Source organism: Anabrus simplex, chromosome 4 (genome assembly GCF_040414725.1).
Source record: "Anabrus simplex isolate iqAnaSimp1 chromosome 4, ASM4041472v1, whole genome shotgun sequence".
Classification (NCBI taxonomy): Eukaryota; Metazoa; Arthropoda; class Insecta; order Orthoptera; family Tettigoniidae; genus Anabrus; species Anabrus simplex.
In genome coordinates this window covers 232,975,833-232,998,233 of record NC_090268.1, presented here as the reverse complement: position 1 = coordinate 232,998,233, position 22,401 = coordinate 232,975,833, and the positions used below count along the sequence as shown (strand labels likewise).

The 22,401-nt window shown below is 42.0% G+C and overlaps 1 protein-coding gene across 1 annotated transcript in view; it reads left to right on the top strand.

The window, feature by feature from the left end:
* The window catches only part of Dip-C (dipeptidase C), a 1,401,195-nt gene that overhangs the window by 910,440 nt on the left and 468,354 nt on the right, over positions 1 to 22,401 (top strand). The window lies entirely within an intron of this gene.

Below are 22,401 nucleotides of genomic sequence, written 5' to 3'. Positions count from 1 at the left end.
ATGCTGTTTCTCGGATAACGTCAAGAGACATGTAATGTAAAAAATCTTATTCACTTCATGTACAGTAATTTACTTCGATATCCATAGACAATGAGCCTCCGTGGCTCAGACGGCAGCGCGTCGGCCTCTCACCGCTGGATACCGTGGTTCAAATCCCGGTGACTCCATGTGAGATTTGTGCTGGACAAAGCGGAGGCGGGACAGGTTTTTCTCTGGGTACTCCGGTTTTCCCTGTCATCTTTCATTCCAGCAACACTCTCCACTATATATATATATATATATATATATCCAATAATCTTCCTTCTTTTGATCTCGTTCTGAAAGCCTTAGCTCATCTCTCCCGTGATGAAGTTCCTAGTGCATTCTCCAGACATGTTTCTCTACTCCAAAATGCTGGCTTGCCTGGTATTTCCTTCTAACGTTAAGCCTACTGAGAACAATCCAGACACATCTGTGACCCACAGATAACCGATAACAGATCCAAAACTAACTAACGGGACCACGCATTCCAATTAAGGCAGTGATTTGAGGACTGTGTCCGAATAGATCCACGTACGATAAACAATATGTTCGACTCAGAAGAGTGGTATACAAATACAATACTTTCAATTAATACTGATTTCCTCAGCATTTCCTATAACACTTCCTGTTTCAACGGCTGAGTACAAAATAGTCTTACTTATTATGTAATATGTCCCAGTCTACCTATGCGGAATACTTGCTTTTCAATATTTAAATAAATACTAATATTATTATATAGAAAATCTTACCGAGCTCGATAACTGCAGTCGCTTACGTGCAGCCAGTATCCAGTATTCGGGAGATAGCGAGTTCGAACCCCATTGTCGGCAGCCCTGAAGATGGTCTTCCGTGGTTTCCCGTTTTCACACCAGGCAAATGCTGGGGTTGTATTTTAATTAAGGCTACGGCCGCTTCCTTCCCACTGCTAGTCCTTTCCTGTCCCACTGTCGTCTTAAGACCTACAGTATCTGTGTCGGTGCGACGTAAAGCAACTTGTTAAAAAAAAAAAAAACTGTTTACAATATTAAATATGTCTGAAAATAAATTACATAATAAACGGGGTATAAACATGTATTTTGTATTATTGAAGAAGACACAAATTGTTGCGTAATAGTATGTAACCTTGTACATGTTACAATATAAACGTTAAATAGTAATTCACATACCAACATTATACAGGGTCTTTCAAGATGATTCATGCTATTTTGGAAAGGTCACGTATTTTAGATTTTCAATGTTGATTTGACGCATCAACGTAAAGAGAAGGTAATTAAATTTCCTATAACGTCACCGGGTGTCACCATTTACGCAGCAGCTCTCTTCTCACAGCTATCGATTGGCAAAAACCTTTCTGTGTTATCTTGTTTTCCAAGCGTAAACCTTTTGATAACGGAGCAGCGTGCGTTTCATCGACGATATCTATTGATCCACTGAGTACGAAGGGTAACATCGGCCGTCTGAAAGAATGGGATGGGCTTTGAGCATCTGATGACCTCCACAGGAAATGATTACCTATATCGCGTGAGTCTGTAGTTTGAGATTCGATCCGTGGTAATTCAATGTTTTCTCGTGGGTGTCAGCCGAAGGTCTTATACTATACGTAGTTGAAATTACGTAAAACTGGTCCGTAAAAAGCAAATATGGCAGACGTAAATGAGGTTCAACATTGCTGCCCACTTGAATACAGTAGTTACTCATGAAGATCATCAAACATTACCAAAACGAATAATATTTCAAAGTAAAGAGCAATACATGCATTATCATCAGTACGTTATTCATGAAACTTAGAATGCAGTCCTAAGAATGCCGTTGCTGGGATCTTTCGGGAGTTCGTTCATGCTTTGTTTGGCGGGAAATTTGAAAAACTCCCTCCTATGTCTAAAAATAGAATAAGCACTCCAATAAGAAACACTCTAATATCCTACACATTTTGTATGAAATTCTGAGTGACAGCGTTGTAATTACTGAACAGTGGTCATTCGTGTCTGTTTATGCGTGACGTTATTATCATTGTAACGGTTCAAATCCCGTTACAAGATGATATCTGTATTTTTATTATTGTATGACTTTATCTGTATTTTATTATTATTATTATTATTATTATTATGTCAGTATTATTATTATTTTATCTGTGATATTGTACTATTATTGTAATTATCCGTTTTATTCAATTTTGCAATTGCCTGTTGCTTGCAAGATTGCACTTAGATGTATACATATATACGTATGTGTAGTATAACATTCAATACCTGTACAGTGAGAATTGTTGTATATATCAGGGATGGGATGTGACGTTGGTGCATTGTGCAATATTGTTGGCGATTCTGCCAAGTCATCTCCAGGCCATGGCTACGTCATCGTATTTATTTAGAATATGCGCGCACGGACTCGTCGCCGCGGGGCTATTTCACCACTGGATGTAATATTTGTCGCGTAGGTGGGAGTATGTCATTGTTATTTCTGGAGATTACGTAGTTGTGTCAACCTACGTCTATATAAGGTAGCTCCATATTGTAGCGTCAGTCATTACTTATACGGATGCAGTACAGTGAAGTAGTCTACTAGATCAAGAGGCCTTAAGTGGTCAGCCAACCAGTGTGAACGAGAGATGGTGAAGACTCAGTGAGCCATTATTGGTCATTGAGAGAGTGAGACCAAATGGTTGGTCCGTCACTTAGTGGAAGACGCGGACGCAAGGCTTACCAAGGAGTCAGAGAGGGCAACCCTGGACCTACCAAGAGGTCATACCATATTGACTTACAAAGAAGTCAGATGATATGGAGAAGAAGCAGTCTCAAGGATGTATCACCACGTTAGGCGTGACACATCTACAGTAAACACCAGAGCAATGGATTACGTCGTAATTACACTCAAAGTGTTGAAGGTACAGTCAAGTGAATCAGTGAGGGAAATATTTCGTATAAATTGTTAAATGTCCGGTCAAGACGAATTCAAATTCATGCCTAGTTTCTTTCAATTGCAATGTCATAATTTCATATTCTCATCTGTTTTATCGCAACAAGACTCACTATTTTTTGATATATTATTTAAAGAATATATATTGTTCTATCAAACGAATTCATAGTTTTATTTCATTTACAGTAAAATATCTTAACCTCAAAATTAATGGGGAAACCGAACGCCAATCTCCTTTTCCCAGAACTTATATGGTATGTTGTCAAAAGTAAGCTTATTACCCCACACCCTAGAGATGGTCAAGAGTCTCATTCTATTATTGCTGTACTGAGTGACAGCTGGCGCCCTTCAAATAACGTATGTGTAAGTAAGCAGGTAACAAGTAAGTGTGAGTACAAGGTTCGACAAGTGTGTAATTTATTTAATGAATGTTAATTTTCAGATTTTCCATTTTAAATGCAGATATTCAGATTTTTCAAGTAAAATGCAGATTTATAATATTTGTAAATTTAGTCAGCGAGTTAGGAAGTTCTCATTATTATTATTATTATTATTATTATTATTATTATTATTATTATTATTATTATTATCATGTTCATCATCACAAGTACATCCCAATTAAGAAATATTCAGGTGGCAATGCTTCCTTAAAGTAGTATAGTAATGGAATTAAAACATAAATTACATAACAAAAAATTATAGCAAACCATAAGAACAAGAAATTTCATGATAACGAAAGAAAAATACAAATAAATATGTTGAAACAAGATACAAAACTGCTTATTCTTCCTGGCATTTTCACAATTGCTTGGGTTCGCCACGATAGTTATATACTGTAGATTGAGCACATGGCAAATAAAAATTACTTGCTGTCGCTTAAGTGCGGCCGTTATCCAGTAATCGGGAGATAGTGTGTTCGAACCCCACTGTCGGCAGGCCTGAAGATGGTTTTCCGTGGTTTCCCATTTTACACCAGGCAAATGCTGGGGCTGTACCTTAATTAAGGCCACGGACGCTTCCTTCCCACTCCTAGCTCCTTCCTATCCCACCGTCGCAAAGAAAATAATAATAATTCTGTAAGAAGTAATGTAAAGCCAAATAAATTCACATGAAATGTGCAGAAAATAACGTAAAATATTCCCTTACGTATAGCTTAACGTAATTACAACGCAGTCACTCAGAAATTCACACAAAATTTGCAAGATAGTAGAGTTTTCTTATCGGAGTTCTTATTCTATTTTTAGACATAGGAAAGCAAAGCAAAGTCATTTCCGTACAGGCCATGAAGGCCCTTGGAAGGTAAAGGCCTCCACTATCCGTAACCTCGGTACTTGGTGAGGTAGAGTGGTTAGCTGTATGCCCGACTGCCTTTGCCCTCCAGGAATGAACCTGGTACTCAGTTTTGGTGTAGGAGAGTGAACCTCAGGACCATATGCACCTCCGGAAGTGGAAATCTCATTTCTTAAATTTTTCGACTTCCTGACAGGGAATCGAACCTACGTCATTCCGCGTGAACCAAGCACGCCTTTATTGCCTCGGCCAGGCAGCTCCTTTAGACACAGGAAAGAGTTATTTCAAATTGGATATTCATTTCTTTATTCATATTTTACGGTATTTATTTTTTCCTCTCTCTTTCCTTTCTTATATTGTTCCGCGATATCATGGAAACTGTTGTAACCAAGGTTGAGATTTACAAAACACAACTTTATTATTCGCTTCAAATGCAAAATACACTATTTACACAAATAAAACTGAAATTTAACTTGAAGCAAAATGAATTAGGAATCTTGAGAAAGAGTCTATCTTTTGTACACTATATACAAGTTTGCAGTATTTACATCCACTACTATCTCGAAAAGACAGTCCTTGTGATATGAAAAGTCGATAGTCGAAAACTATCAGAAGTACTGACATAAATGTTTTGGAAAGTCCTTTCTTGCTGAGTTCATAAAAGCAAGTTCAATGTTGGAAGAATTCTTACTTGGCGAAACCAAGGGAGCTTGCATTAATTAGGGAAATATAACGGTATGTAATAATACGACTGGATATGGGCAGCGGAATAAGAGGAGCGGTGACCAGAGGTGAGACCTCGTACTGCCAGAAATTCAGTCCACCTGGCCGAAGCACATTTTCAAGAGGAGTAGCCTCCGTGCTCGACGTAGGGTGTATTCTGGAGCTGGACACCGGGGCAAGTGGGCATCTGGACAGGCTGGGAGTTCCTCTTTATAGTACACACACGACTGTTCAGGCACGCGCACTGAGGGCTGCGCGTCGAGGCTAGAAGAATGACACTTGGCGCGCGTGTAGCTGGCTGGCGGAGCGAGAAGGGAGCGCCGGACATACAACAGAAACCCCTTCGGTGAATCAGTTGTAGTGTTGGCCTACGGATTTTGAGATCCTGGGTTCAAACTTGACAGAGTTAGTCGCATTATTAAACGGCAGTAAAAGGTCCGTCTGCCTCTGTAGTGTAGTGGTTAGTGTGATTAGCTGCCACCCTCCGGAGGCCCAGGTTCGATTCCCGGCTCTGCCACGAAATTTGAAAAGTGGTACGAGGGCTAGAACGGGGTCCTCGGGAGGTCAAATGAGTAGAGGTGGGTTCGATTCTCACCTCAGCTATCCTGGAAGTGATTTTCCGTGATTTCTCACTTCTCCTCCAGGCAAATCCGGGATGGTACCTAACTTAAGGCCACGGCCACTTCCTTCCTTCTTCCTTGTCTGTCCCTTCCAATCTTCGCATCCCCCCGCAAGGCCCCTGTTCAGCATAGCAGGTGAGGCCGCCTGGGCGAGGTACTGCTCATCCTCCCCAGTTGTATCTCCCGACCCAATGTCTCACGCTCCAGGACACTGCCCTTGAGGCGGTAGAGGTGGGATCCCTCGCTGAGTCCGAGGGAAAAACCAACCCTGGAGGGTAAACAGATTAAGAAGAAGTAAAAGGTACATTCGTTATTCGATGTCGCACTGTATTTATTTATTTATTTATTTATTTATTTATTTATTTATTTATTTATTTACTTTGTATTTATTTATGATTTAGTTAGTTAATTATTAGATGCAGCTGATGGGGGACCATTTTACACGAATAATATAACAAATTTAAATAAGTATAATAAGATAACAATCGGTATAAACAACAATATTAAGTTTCAAGAGTAATTTAACAACAATAACAATGTAACAAGAATGGTGACGATAACGGGCAAGGGTTGGTTACAGCGTGTCGTCTCAAAACTCACGAGTTTCAAAACTCACGAATTCCAGGAAGAGGATTAGTAAGAACAAGTTTCTCTACCTGGGCTAGTCTCAAAACTCACGAGCAGGGCCAGTCCTCCTTTGAATGGATAAATGTCCACCCTATTAGTGATGGGATAATCGAATACTTTTAATAATCAAATAACTTCCATCCGATTATTTAAATAATCGAATGAATAATCAAATAAAATAATCGAATGAGTTTAAAATATCATTCGGTTATATCGCGCGGAATAATAGGATGCGTCATGGATATTTATTTTTCGGTTTAAATGTGTCGGGTAGATAACCGATTGAAATAAGCGAACAGATGAACGCTTACGAAATTTAGAAATACGCCTTTTCCCGAATGAATCTCCAAATGTTGAAATTAAATGAGTGAATTAACTGCCTTGACCTCTAATATCTCTAAATAAAATCCCTTATTCAAGTAAATGCCGCCTTCTGGCCGCATTATGGAACTAAGCCCCAGTACTAACAACTGGCAGTTTCTTTTAACTGGCAGCGGACAATATACCTACTTTAATTTTATGTCGTCCGGCTGCACGCATAAATGGTGATCATGCTGGCCTTTGGTCCAAGGGGTCCAGGGGGTCCCGGGTTCGGTTTCCGTTCGGGTGGGAGATTTTAACTTTCATTAGTTAATAGCTATGGCTCAGGGACTGGGTGTTCGTGCCTTCTTCAGCATTAGACTTCATCTTCGGTAGGGCTTCATCCTCATCGACGTGCAGGTCGCCTATACGGCGTCAACTCTATAAAGACCTGCACCAGACCACTCCGGAGGCCACATGCCAGTATTATAAATTTATGTGAAAGGTAAGAAATTCATTATATTAACTTTAAGACAACAATAAAGTATTTTCAAAATAATGATGATAATAATACACCTCGGTCTCTTTTATTCACTAACCATTATTTTTCCCCCGTGGGTTGCCTGTCGTAAGAAGCGACTAAAATGGGGCCCCCAGGGGCTCTTAAATTATTTAAGAAAACACTGGATAAACAACTGATAGACAATCTGCTACCTGGGTGACTGTCCTATGTCGGTGGAAAAACATGGGTTGAAGGGAAGCTTGAATCACCGCGCACCTCATCACCCCTGCAGTCATCGCAAGCACCTGCTGTCCGGATTCGTGAATTTTGAGACTCATTAGAATGTTTACTTTAGCTACCAGTTTGTAGTCGTGAGTTTTGAGACTCGTGAGTTTTGAAACGTAACCGGTTACAGATTTAGCAAGAAGAAAGGTCATGGGTTGGAAGGACGGAAGGGAATGGAAACCTGGAGAGGACTTCAAAGGAATCTTTTAATTATGTGTTTGAAGGATGCAAAAGGAATGGATATGTCAATATCGGGCAGTGAGTCACGAAGAGTTGAGAGACGGTGGAAGATAGACCGTTGTTGTAAGGTTAGGAGCGGACGGGACTCTGATATGCCGTTTGCGTGTTGGGTGGATGGAACGTGTATTGGGAAGTACACAAGAACCTTGTTTATCCGACCCTCATTAATCCGGATCTCCGCTTTATACGGATCGAAAATAATAAAAATGTATTCGTACTCGTAGGCCTACCGTATTTCTTTTACGGCGTCGAGTCTTCTTGAATGTCTTTTTGGCCAAGGATAGTTAAGCACAGGAATTGGAAGTAAATCGGCCACGGTATCATAGGTACCTTCCGGCGTTCGCCTGGAATTGAGAATGGGAAACCGTGGAAAACCATTCCCAGTACTGCCGAGGTGGGATTCGAACCCATGCACTTCTGAATGCAACGCGCTATTAATTCGAAAATTAAACCAGTGTTCCATCAGAAGAAACAATGACTCATGGAGAGGCAACAATGCAGCTGGACAAACTGATGGCCTATTTAGAATCCTTGACTGAAACCACACCGGCAGAACTGTTGTTAGTTAAACGTCTTCGTGATCGTGCTGCGCGCAAACGCTATACAAATATAAAACAGACAAAACTCACACATTATTTTAGTTCATGAAACAGAGTCGTAAATGTACGAAAAGTGTTCTTATACACTGACTGACAGAGCAAATGCAACACCAAGAAGGAGTGGTCAGAACTTTATGCCAATTGCAGGGTAGACTGACGTCACTGAGGTATGCTCATGATGTGAAATGCGCCGCTGTGCTGCGCACGTAGCGAACGATAAATGGGACACGGCGTTGGCGAATGGCCCACTTCGTACCGTGATTTCTCAGCCGACAGTCATTGTAGAACGTGTTGTCGTGTGCCACAGGACACGTGTATAGCTAAGAATGCCAGGCCGCCGTCAACGGAGGCATTTCCAGCAGACAGACGACTTTACGAGGGGTATGGTGATCGGGCTGAGAAGGGCAGGTTGGTCGCTTCGTCAAATCGCAGCCGATACCCATAGGGATGTGTCCACGGTGCAGCGCCTGTGGCGAAGATGGTTGGCGCAGGGACATGTGGCACGTGCGAGGGGTCCAGGCGCAGCCCGAGTGACGTCAGCACGCGAGGATCGGCGCATCAGCCGCCAAGCGGTGTCAGCCCCGCACGCTGTTCCAATATCGACCAGAACAATTTCCCGTCGATTGGTTGAAGGAGGCCTGCACTCCCGGCGTCCGCTCAGAAGACTACCATTGACTCCACAGCATAGACGTGCACGCCTGGCATGGTGCCGGGCTAGAGCGACTTGGATGAGGGAATGGCGGAACGTCGTGTTCTCCGATGAGTCACGCTTCTGTTCTGTCAGTGATAGTCACCGCAGACGAGTGTGGAGCCCCCTACCGCTAGACAACGCGGCATCATGGTTTGGGGCGCTATTGCGTATGATTCCACGTCACCTCTAGTGCGTATTCAAGGCACGTTAAATGCCCACCGCTACGTGCAGCATGTGCTGCGGCCGGTGGCACTCCCGTACCTTCAGGGGCTGCCCAATGCTCTGTTTCAGCAGGATAATGCCCGCCCACACACTGCTCGCATCTCCCAACAGGCTCTACGAGGTGTACAGATGCTTCCGTGGCCAGCGTACTCTCCGGATCTCTCACCAATCGAACACGTGTGGGATCTCATTGGACGCCGTTTGCAAACTCTGCCCCAGCCTCGTACGGACGACCAACTGTGGCAAATGGTTGACAGAGAATGGAGAACCATCCCTCAGGACACCATCCGCACTCTTATTGACTCTGTACCTTGACGTGTTTCTGCGTGCATCGCCGCTCGCGGTGGTCCTACATCCTACTGAGTCGATGCCGTGCGCATTGTGTAACCTGCATATCGGTTTGAAATAAACATCAATTATTCGTCCGTGCCGTCTCTGTTTTTTTCCCCAACTTTCATCCCTTTCGAACCACTCCTTCTTGGTGTTTGCATTTGCTCTGTCAGTCAGTGTATTTTTTTGTACAATTCAGAAAAGGTATTACTGTACAACTTACGTTAATAGATTATATAACATGCACTGTATTTGTTTTTTGTTGTTTTTCCGGATTATCCGAATTTTCGATGATCCGGATTAGTTCCGATCCCACTTAATCCGGATAAACGAGGTTCTTATGTACATTGGGTATTGCATTTGGTATAGCCATTGATCATTTTATGTAGGCAGCAAAGATCAGAGAACTGTAAACGTTTTCTCAGGTCAAGTACACCCTGGTAGTTCAAGATGTTAGATTTAGTAGTGTAACTTAAAATAGGATTGCGAGTCATAACAGTGAGATATGTTTGTGATAGGAGATGAGGTCAAATTGGCACAAAGCCAACTTTAGTGGCTTCGAAACAAACTGCCTTCATATGGTAATTTAGGTCATACAATTGCAGTATTATTTATACCAACATGGACACCACCGTGTATGAGGTACATCAAGGTACTAAATAATAATAGCGTGAAGAATATTTCTACTAGGCAAATTCCTTGGTCACAGTGTTATATAAACAACATTTATAATTTGAAGTGGGGAGAATCTCACATCTTCTGGGAAGTGTTATACCATTATATCCATATTGTATTTGTCACATGCTGGTTTACGACCAGTATCATGGCCACTAAGTTTTCTTGTTGAATAAAATTTCACTGTATCATTACAAGCCTGCTTTACGGCCAACAGCATGGCTCTTTTCTTAATCTAATTGTTAAATGAATAATCGTAGGTCGCCTGCAGTAGCTACTGGGTGGATTGAGTAGTTACAGTTAACTGTCCCAAGCTCAGATTAAGGGGGATAATTAGTTGACACCTTAAGTTAACGGGAACATTGAATTTCGCCAGAGTACACCTAGAGGCACCTCTCGATCTAAACGATCGAGTTGTATTCTCGTGATGTTACCCTAAAGATCACCTCTACTTTTACTTTCAACTTGTAACACTGGAATGTTGGAACGCACGCTATTAATGCAATTATCCCAAACCCCAGACGCAAGTCCGGTCTCTCCCGATCATCGGATTCTATGGGATCGGGAACATCATGCAGAGAAGGATCGGAGCTTCTCAAGATCCCTTCAACGCAAGGAAAATGACTTTTTAGGTACTATTAACATCAACACCCTACTGAAAACAGGCAAGCTCAAACAACTCACAGGCACCCTGGACAAATTCGACATTCAAATTCTAGCGATCCAGGAAACGCGTTTCCAAGATGAAAACCACTTTGACTCAGAAAACTTCAGAATATTTAAAAGTAAACCAGCCATAAAGATCAAAGAGAATTTATCAATACTCGGAACTGCCTTTGCAGTGAGAAAAATGGTCTTAAATTCAGGTCTCGACTTTACATCCCCATATGAAAGTATCTCAGTGTTTACTGTTCAATCAAGCAACAGAGCATCCTTGATAAATGCCCATACTCCCACTAACAGTGATAATAAGAGAAATCCACAGAGAGTAGAGGACGTTTGAGAACTGCTTGAGGATACCACAAGCAAGATCCCCAAACATCATGTGAAAATTATATTAGGTAATTTCAATACACAGGTTGGGAGTGGGAAGAAATACAGATCAATTTTACGACTTCGTCCGGCACATCAGTGGACTAATAAGAATTGATAACGTCTAATAAGCTTTTGTCTCCACATTTTGGGAGACTTTTACATAAAAGGAAAACCTGGAGACCACCTAACCCATTACTAGGGGGATTCCAGATAGATCATGTTGCAGTTTCCACGAAAAATATGCATGAAATTCAAAATGTTACAGTACGGAAGGGAGTCGTAGATTCGGATCACTACCTAACACAAATAACAGTTGGGTTTCAACCAAACAGATCCAGATCTAAGGACTACCGAATTCTCCAGAGTTGACCCGAAGTGCCTGAAAGAGGACACCGATCCTTTCATTCATGATATACAAGAACAAGATCCCAAGGAGTGGCCAGACCTCCACAACAATTTGCAGATATCAGCCAAGAAATTAGGACAGCCGCCCAGGAAACCTAAACACAGATGGTGGAACACGACCTGCCATAAAGATATCGATAATCGAATCAAAGCATGGAATCAGTGGAACGGACATTAGGCAATTGAAAGATGGCAGATTTACCTAAAGACATAAAACTTAACCTCCAAAATAATCTGTTGCGAAAGACGTGCCTGCGATAAAAGCAGACTCGTAGGGATAGAACATGATTTTCAGAAAAACAACACCAGGAATTTTCACAAGACATTCCAAGAAGATTTATCCGGGTATAATCCACCAACGTTGTTTGCATCGAACTAACTCCAGAAACAAACAGTAGAGGAAACTGCATCATACTAGCTGACTACTTCAAAGACTGTGATCCACCAGTGGAAAGTCTGCACTTTGAAAAGCTTGTGCCAAACCCAACAACTCAAGAAATAAAAGAGATAATCTAATCGCTTAAAAATAACAAAGCCCTTGGAGAGGATGGCATAACTGCGAAGATGTTAAAAATAGGAGATGACCTCATAAGAAGAATCCGTGCAATCCTAGCAGAAATATGGCAAACTGAAATGATTCCGAAGGATTGGAAGAGTGCAATTATCCATCCATTGCATAAAAAGAACTACACAGCAACTTCAGAGGCCTATCTATTTTGCCAGTTATGTACAAGATTCATCTAAAGCTCTCTTAAACAGAGTTGTACAACAAACATATAATTTGATTGATGAGTACCAAGGTAGATCGTGTGCTGAACAGATTTGGAGTCTGAAGACGATATTAAGGATACCCTGAAGTACCAACACATTTGTCACCTTCGTGGATTTTAAGAAAGTGTAATACTCTATTGACAGACAAACCGTTTGTGACATCTTAGAAGAGCTCAGAGTGGATGGGAAGACAAGAGCACTATCTCCCAGACTCTCACATATACAACATCTAAAGTAAAGTTTCTTGGTGATTTATCTGAGCCTTTTGAAGTACGTACAGGAGTTCGCCAAGGAGACGGCCGCTCCCTGATTCTGTTTAAGTGTCAGATAAAGTCGTCAGAAAATGGGGGAAAATAATCGAAGTTATAAGCATAGGGAATTCGGGACAGAGAAACAAAGTGAAGTGCCTGGCTTGTGCTGATGATCTAGCTACCATTACTAAGACTATAGTATGAGAAAATTCATTATATGGAAAATTTACATCAAAATATCAGGAGATCCTCACTACAGGGGAAATACGGGATACTTTCATATGTGTCTTCCTTTAAATATCCTGGAGATGTCATACTACTATCTGGACTGGACAGTGAAGCCAATTTAGAAAGAGCCACCAAACTCCAGGAAGCGTAAACATGGAAACACTACAATAAAAGAGTGATATCGCGTAATGTGAAACTTCGTCATTACAGGACAGTTGTTTAGCCGGAAGCATTATATGCCTCAGAAACTACATCTCTAAGAGGCCGCCCTAAAAAGAAAGGAAGAACGAAAAATCCTTAGGAAAATATACCTATGGTCCCACTCATGTAAATGGCATATGGATTAAAAGATAAACTACAGACCTGTACACAGCCACAGATACGTTTTAGTGATGCCATACGTAGGAGACGCTTGAAGTTCTATGGTCACATCTGTAGAATGTCCGATTCGTTGGCTGAATGGTCAGCGTACTGGCCTTCGGTTCAGAGGGTCCCGGGTTCGATTCCCGGTCGGATCGGGTATTTTAACCTTCGTTGGTTAATTCCAGTGGCGCGGGGGCTGGGTGTTTGTGCTGCCCCAACATCCCTGCAACTCACACACCACACATAACACTATCCACCACCACAATAACACGCAGTTACCTACACATGGTAAATGCCGCCCAGCCTCATCGGAGGGTCTGCCTTACAAGGGCTGTACTCGGCTAGAAATAGCCACATGAAAAAATCTGTAGAATGGACAAAAGAACTATTAACTACAATCAAGTCAAGGAAGGTCAAGATCAACTGGCTGGAAGAAATTCAGCAAGATCTACAATAAATAAACGCTAAAGACGATACCATAAAAATCGTAAAGTCTCTGGAATTCTGTTTACAAATCACACATACATGGGAAAAGCTAAACAGAACGAAGAGATTTTTGGAACAGGAGGAGAAGAAGTAGGAGAACCCATCCGAGGTCAGACATAGCTGACAAGTTCAAACGCACTCTTTAATTGCGCATAAAGGATAATAATAAGAATAGCATGCTTATTCCAGTAGCTTAGCTGCTGACTCTCCTCCCGGAAGGTCGGACGAGCGAAGTTCGAATTGCGGTCGATCTTAGGTTCGAATTTCCCTCCTGAAAATTCATTTAGCACCAGGAACGGCATCTGTCCTTAAACTCCCAGCCAAAACACAAATTTTATCAGAGTGCCCCAACGACTCCAGAAATATCTAGTACCGGTATAGTGTAAACTGAAGGAAGTTCAATAATAATATTATGTTACGTGCTTGACGTTAAGTTAGTATGCCGGAATTTTGTCCTAGATGCCAGATAATTTACTGTATCTTTGCTAACTTAGATAAGTTTTCGGCGACAGTGAGATAGGAAAGGGCTAACACTGGAAAGGAAGCGATCGAAATTTTATGTAATATGGGTCCGGTATGAAAATAGGAAACCTCGGAAAGAACCCGCCATCTCCCGACTGCAATGTACAGTTGCGTACCGCACAACCAACTCGCAGGGTGTGTATTGTTTTTATGTTGAAACTGAATTTATATGTTTAATTTTAACAGTGTCGGCCAAAGAAGCAAGATATTCGTATAATGATCAGCCTGCCAACTATGCTACTCAATAGATCATGCTATTTATAAGCAGTTGCACATATACATGATGTTAGCAGACATTGGATAGATCTTACGTTATTAGCGATATTCAATTCACACTGTTTTGTCTCACTCACAGGAAATGAATTACGAAGAAACTGTGTATTCTTCATTAAATTATTAATTATCCGAAGTATACTGTCACAACATTCATTCTGATCACATTATCGTTAGGATCTCTTGTTATCGCGTTTGCAGATGACAGCGGAGATTATTTAAGGGAAATTTCATTAGGAATCTTCTATTTTGGTGCTCTGTTATGAAGTTGAGAGCCATCAGTGCGTCACTGGCATCTTGATTTTGAAAACACCACCAATGAATGAGGCAGGTTACGTGCGCGTGTCTGACGTAAGCACCGCTTTGCTTTACCTTGTCCATGGGATTGTGTTCCTCTCTCGCGCAGATCACAGATGACGTAAGCCGTGTTTCCAAACAGAGGCTGGGCGCGGCAGCTGAATACCACGTAGTGATACATACACGGAAAATATAATCACTTTTCTCATGCTCATGTAGGCGTGAACTGCTTGCTTGCACTTCTGGAATAATGTCAGCCAGTTGAGCTAGTTCAGTTATCTGGTGTATTTTGTCCGTTCTGATGCTCAGTAATTAGCCGGATTGAGTTAGACGATAGAAACGCTGTCGTTCTGAGCCCAGGTTGGTATGTTCGGTCCCAGATCAGTCCAGTGGTATTTGAAGAATATGATCAAATATACCAGCTACGTCTGGGTAGATCTATCAGCACGTAGACGAATTTCTGCGTGACAAATTTCGACTCCTCGGTGTCTCCAAAATTGCAAAGTAGTTAATGGAACGGAAAAGCATTATTATTATTATTATTATTATTATTATTATTATTATTATTATTGGATCAGCCATGTTTTTCAGCGTATGGCCTTTTAGTGCTGGGAGCGTGCGAAGACATGTTCGACTCGCCTTGTGTAGGTCTTTATATTTGACACCCATGGGTGACCTGCGCGTTTGGATGTGAAATTATGATAATGGGGTAGAGAGAGAGTGAAACCCAGTGTCGGCACATAGCCTATTCCTGTCGAATAATACCAAGAGGTCTGCTCAAGGTTTAACGTCTCCATCCGACGAATGAATTCCATCATCCGCATCATATACCCTCATGTCATATGAAAATGGTGGAGAGGTTTGGAATTGTACCTAGGCTTTTAACACGCAATATACTGTAGTTGTTAAAAATTATATATACCGAGCTCGATAGCTGCAGTCGCTTAAGTGCGGCCAGTATCCAGTATTCGGGAGATAGTGGGTTCGAATCACACTGTCGGCAGCGCTGAGGATAGTTTTCCATGGTTTCCCATTTTTACACCAGGCAAATGCTGGGGCTGTACCTTAATTAATTAAGGCCATGGCCGCTCCCTTCCCACTCCTAGCCCTTTCCTGTCCGATCGTCGCCATAAGACCTATCTGTGTCGGTGCGACGTAAAACATGTTGTAAAAAAAATTATATATCGCCATCTCTACAAAGCGGAGGCGGGATAGGTTTTTCTCCGGGTATTCCGGTTTTCCCTGTCATCATTCATTCCAGCAACACTCTCCATTAACATTCGATTTCACCTGTCAGTCATTGCCCCAGAGGAGTGCGACAGGCTTCGGCAGCCGGCACATTTCCTATCCTCGCCGCTAGATAGGGGCTTCATTCATTCCATTCCTGACCGGTCAAATAACTGAAAACAGGCTGTAGATTTTCATTTTCATCACCATCTCTCTTAACCTGCCGGCCAACATTCCGATGGTGGAATTCTTTCGACCAGCGGGACTCGAAACGGCTATCCTCGGTGATAGGCCACATAGACCTGACGGCTTAACGATAATAGCCACTAGGCGGGCATGGTCATCATTCCAGTCGTGACTGAGTGAAACAGAAGTTCTCTGAACCTACTTTTTAGTTTCACAATCTGCATGTCTTACACAAATTAGACTAAAATATCGTACTTCATATACTGATAACGACAAGCATAGTCATGAGCAGAACTGGGATTTCTATCTAATTACAGAGTTTGTTTCTTGTTGCTTTGACGCTGGAAAAAAGACACATGTCCACAAAACTCTATGTTTTTGACATATTTGTATATATTTTACATATTCTTTACGATATTATATGTAATCACTTATTTTTAGCATTCTTGTATTCTCACGTAGGTAAGTAGCTGTGTTGAAATTCGAAACTCAACCTCGGGCTATTGTCACTAGCCGCAGTAGGTGGATTAACGTGACTGACAGGTATTCGTAAGTCTCGAGGATTACCACTGCAGGTAAGACACTTTATGAAAGGTTCCAGTAGTTTCAGTAAACATACTCCTTTCTTACTTTAATGATCTCTATTTGAACAGAAACTAATGGATCTTTAGCCATCCCCATATTGGAGTTTCCCAGAAATAGTTTTCGAAACAAATGGGACATTCTTAAGCGGCAGGTAGAGGTGTGCCCCGACGTCAAGTTCAAGCCAACTGTGTAACTTTTCGACCCGCGACATAGATTTAAGTTTGAAGGAAATAGTTCACTCAATATGAGTTTTCTGTAGTCTCAGTGTTATTATGGCACTAGTCGCTTCCTCGTTGGTTTTATAGATTACATCATGGATTGCAGTTGACTAGTCCTTTACGACCGAAGATAAAGTCGAGCAGACAACAAACATATCGGATGTTCCGTGAAATCCCACCTTGAAGAGCTTGTGCGAAGTGCTCTGCATATAAAAGTCAAACAGGTCGGGCAGCCTCAACTCAATGCCGTATGACGTCATATCGTTCTCCTTTCCCTACATGTCCCAACTCGCAAACCCAGGGTAAATCCACCCCTTCATATTCCCTATTCCAACATCTCTCTTGTCACATAACTATATTTATCTGCATTTACAGCCCTCCTTAATTCTTTATCTTCCGACAGGAACTTGGACGTTTTTCTTCGTATGCCTCCTTTAATTGAATCTTCCCCAACTTAACCTAGCCCCTATCCTTCATATCCCTTTTTTCTCATCTCACTGCTGTCCCCTCTATTGTACATAATGTAATATTTATTTACTTTTTACTGTACTTTACCGTTACGTTTGTGTCATATCTCACTGTGCCTAGCACTTTCAAGTAATTTTCCTCGTTCTTTTCATTTGCCACTAATTTTATTGTTAATTGTTGTCTCCCTACAGTTATCTTAGTTTTTCATTTTCTTCCGCTATTTTTGTTATCAGTTGATTTTCTGCCTGAAAATGTTTTATCCCAGTATCCTCCATTCTACGTGCTTGGCTCACGGTCTGCAACTTGTAGCCGAGGATATTATAACTAAGTTTACACAAGAGAACGTATTCATTTCAGCAACAAAGAACGTGTTTCTAAAGGCCCACGCAATTGCCAGATATACCGTAGCTCCACGCAGCCAGTGTTAAAAGTTGGAGAACATGGATAGAAACAGTTAACGTCTATAGTGAACATCTAAATGCTATAAAGACTGTTGTAGAGTCTTTCGATCCTGAAAGTGTTGCATCTGTTCCTGAAGCTTAAGACTGGGCAAGTTGGCCGTGCGGTTAGAGTCGCGCAGCTGTGAGCTTGCATCCGGGAGATAGTGGGTTTGAATCCCACTGTCGGCAACCCTGAAGATGGTTTTCCGTGGTTTCCCATTTTCACACCAGGCAAATGCTGGGGCTGTACCTTAATGAAGGCCACGGCTGCTTCCTTCCCACGCCTAGGCCTTCCCTATCCCATCTTCGCCATAAGACCTATCTTTGTCGGTGCGACGTAAAGAAAAAAAAAAAGAATGAGAGTGTGTCTGGCGATTCCAAGGCGGTCTGGTCTGCCTTATTGCCTACATCAGGGGCAACTTCAGCAGCTGGACCAGGCTGAGTGAGTCAAAGGGTTGAGGCGCTGGCCTTCTGACCCCATCTAGGCAGGTTCGATCCTGGCTCAGTCCGGTGGTATTTGAAGGTGCTCAAATACGTCAGCCTTGTGTCGGTAGATTTGCTGGCACGTAAAAGAAGTCCTGCGGGGCTAAATCCCGGCACCTCGGCGTCTCCGAAACCCGTCCAAAAGTAGTTGGTGGGACGTAAAAACGATTATTATTATTATTATTATTATTATTATTATTATTAACTTCAACTGGCTTCCAGAAACCATCAAACTTCAGTACTTCTTCTGCTTCTTATTCAAGATTCTATTGGTGTCATAGAGGATGCTATTGAAAACAAATTAAACGCTGTTCATGGAGAAACTGGCGCGAGTGTAATGAGTAAATTGCTAACAGTATTGCTTTTTTTTTTCTATTTGCTTTACGTCGCATCGACACAGATAAGTCTTATGGCGACGATGTGACAGGAAAGGCCTAGGAGTGGGAAGGAAGTGGCCGTGGCCTTAATTAAGGTACAGCCCCAGCATTTGCCTGGTGTGAAAATGGGAAGACCATTTTCAGGGCTGCCGACAGTGGGGTTCGAACCCACTATCTCCCAGATGCAAGCTCATAGCTGCGTGACCCTAACCGCGCGGCCAGCTCGCCCGGTTCTAACAGTATTGAACAAAAATCCTGGGTATTCACCATTTCATAGCGTATGCCGAATTCTAATTCTAAAAGGAGATGCTGTTGATGCATCTAAAGACATTTTTCCAGGAAACATTCCTGTCCTATTTTTTTCCCAGCTACATTAACATTCTGAACATTCTGAGCGACAGCTTCTAATGACCCTAGAGAAAGAAAAATACATAATTGTTATATGTGCTACAACATTTAATGAATTAATGTGTTTTAAATATTGTAACTAGAAAAATAATACGTTGCATGAAATATGCTATGGGATATTACATAATTTACACCCTATTAACTGTTTTTCACTACACATTTCTCTACATGAGTTGCCAGGCACGCTACATGATCAGGAGCAGTAGGTATGCTACCTTCTTCCAGCCCTCTGTCGTCTAGCTCTGGAGAAATTACAGCTATTCCTTTTTTTATTTTGACAAACTGAAAAACTTTAAAATTATATTATCTGAGTCGAAACTGGAGACAATGATTTCCTCCTTCTTAGTAAAATATGTCTTCTTCGTCATCATCAATGGTTTATCACACTGGAGCTAGTTTGTTTGCCGCTACTAACCGCCGTCCCAGTACTGCTAGATATTTAATAATAATGTTATTGGTTTACGTTTACGGTTTTCGGAGACGCCGAGGTGCCGGAATGTAGTCCCGCAGGTGTTTCTTTATGTGCCAGTAAATCTACCTACACGAGGCTAACATATTTGAGCACTTTCAAATACCGCCGGACTGAGCCAGGATCGAACCTGCCAAGTTGAGGTCAGGTGGTAAGTGCTTCAACCGTCTGAGCTATTCACCCGGCTGCTAGATATTTAATAATGGCAGGAGGGCTGGTATGTGATTAAAATAGTACATGTAGCCCACACCCCCCTCGTTATTGGGGGTGTGCCTGAAAAGAGCTGTACCACCTCGGGACTTTATCTTTTACCATTAGTTTCCTGCTACAATTGGTCTTTGTAATCCTACTTAAGCGCAGCATGGCCTGTATGAAGGTTGACTTTTTGCTTTTTGAAGAAATAATTGTAAGAAAATAGTCGGAAACCATTTTAAAAACCGTGCTTATTTATCTATTGACAACATTTACGATGATAATTCAGCATGCTCAATAATTTTCACTGTAGATGCATTTTGTTCGTTAATCGAAGTTTTTATCAGACGAAACTCCTTTCACAAAAATTACAAGTATTATTGACACTCTCGGCTCAAGCACTGACCTCATAATTTCAATGGGTGGCGGCTTTAACTTCTCTGTATAGTCCGAATGCTTTCCGTTAAAGACTTAAAGAGTTTTCTAAAAATGGCTTAGCCAGAAATCGAACTTTAGGCCAGCTCATGAAGAATGTGTTATACTAAGTCCTAGACGGTCATGGCTGTTATAATGAAGGATATACTCCGTTTTATTTCATAAATATTCTGTAAACAAATATAATTTATGGGGTTGTATCTCATCTTTCTTTTCATTTGATCCCAATGTATTGTTGTATTTATGAATCAGGGAAAATCTTTTTCTTTTTTCCTGACCACCTTTCCAACTAAGCTACAAATTTAAAGCTGCTTTGAGGGTCAGGAATAGGTAGCATTTAGCCTCAGAAAATACGCACATGAAATCAAAAGTTATTACTGAAATGTTATAGTAAACAAATATTTGCTGGATGTCCGACTCGTTGGCTGAATGGTCAGCGTCCTGGCCTTCGGTTCAGAGGGTCCTGGGTTCGATTCCCGGCCGGGTCGGGGATTTTAACCTTCATTGGTTAATTCCAATGGCCCGGGGGCTGGGTGTTTGTGCTGTCCCCAACATCCCTGCAACTCACACACCACACATAACACTATCCTCCACCACAATAACACGCAGTTACCTACACATGGCAGATGCCGCCTACCCTCATGGGAGGGTGTGCCTTACAAGGGCTGCACTCGGCTAGAAATAGCCACACGAAATTAATTATTTGCTGGATTGAACTGAAACCTGGCTCTTCAGTTGATTGAATGCGAGAAACTCTCGTTGCATTAAGGAATACCTTATTGAATAAACATTTTCGCACTTCACTTTCTTTTAAGTCCGACAGTAGGTGAACAAATGGTGAACACATAACATTATTACGTTGTGTAAATATATGTTAATCTTATTTTGTACAATTTGCTTTACACCGCACCGACACAGATACTGTAGGTCTTATGGCGACCATGGGAGAGGAAAGGGCTAGGAATGAGAAGTAAGCGACCGTTGTCTTAGTTAAAGGTGCAGCCTCAGCATTTGCGTGGTATGAAAATGGAAAACCTCGGAAAACCATCTTCAGGGATGCCGACAGTGGGGTTCGAACTGACTATCTCCTAAATGCTAACTGATAGCTACGTGACCCAAGCCTTGCGGCCGCTTGCTCGAAAGGTAAAAAGAAAGCCCCATTGTATTTCACATTACCACTGAATGAATTTTCTGCAGTCGTTGAAAAATAATGCAGATAATAAAATAGAGCTGGCACATAGCATTGTTGTTTGTCTGCCCCATAGTTCCGTTTCTTGATGAGGTCTCGGGAATGAAGGTTAGGTAAGGGTGTATTCTACCCGAAGGCAGGTCCGAACCTCCGCATGCGTGTGCCTGAGCCGGAGTTTACGTACGGTAGGGTGGCCAGTTCTTTTCCGCTCCTCCATTCCCTTACCCCCCACCAACAGCGCGTGGCAACCCATCCAAATCTTGACCACACCCAATGTTGCTTAACTTCGGAGATCTCACGGGATCCGGTGTTTCAACACAGCTACGGCCGTTGGCTCGGAAATGAGGTGAGATGAATTTATATGGCATGTTTTGTTTACGTCCGGGAGCCCTTCCTGACGCCAACCTCAGTTGAGGAGTTAGTGAAGATGAAATGGATGAAACTGGGTAAGCAGGAGGAAGGCATTCACTCTGCCGTGTGAATTGGAACTGCTCCTGCATTTACTTGAAAGTGGAAACGTCAAACCACAGGAAACCATTCACAGGACAGTCGACGGTGGAGTTCGAACCCGCGCGTCACCTGAATGCAGAGCTGGGCGTCTTAGCCGTAGCGCGACCACTCCGCTCGATAAACACATAGCATTATTAATATTGCCAGTTCAGCTAGAACACTAATCGGATGTTGGAACTGACGTGGTCTGCCTTGGCAGAGCGCCGGGCAACAACAATCTGTTGTAGTTCAGAATGAGTTATATTTAACTGTGTGAGTGTGTAAAGTAATACCCTTGTGGTGACTGACAGCAGTGTGACGTCTGAACAGTTCATTACCCTCAGATTACCATATGGCACAAGGTAATGTTACGTGTTGTCCATCATTTATAGACTTATCGATGACAAGTAAAACATCGATATTCCGAACGGAAACAAGGATAGGCTACCTAAAGTATAAAATTAGCTTGTTAATGAGGTGGAATCTGTGGTGTAGCTGCCACCCCCGGACGCCTGGGTTGGATTTCCGGCTCTGTCACGAAATCTGAAAATTGGAACGAGGAC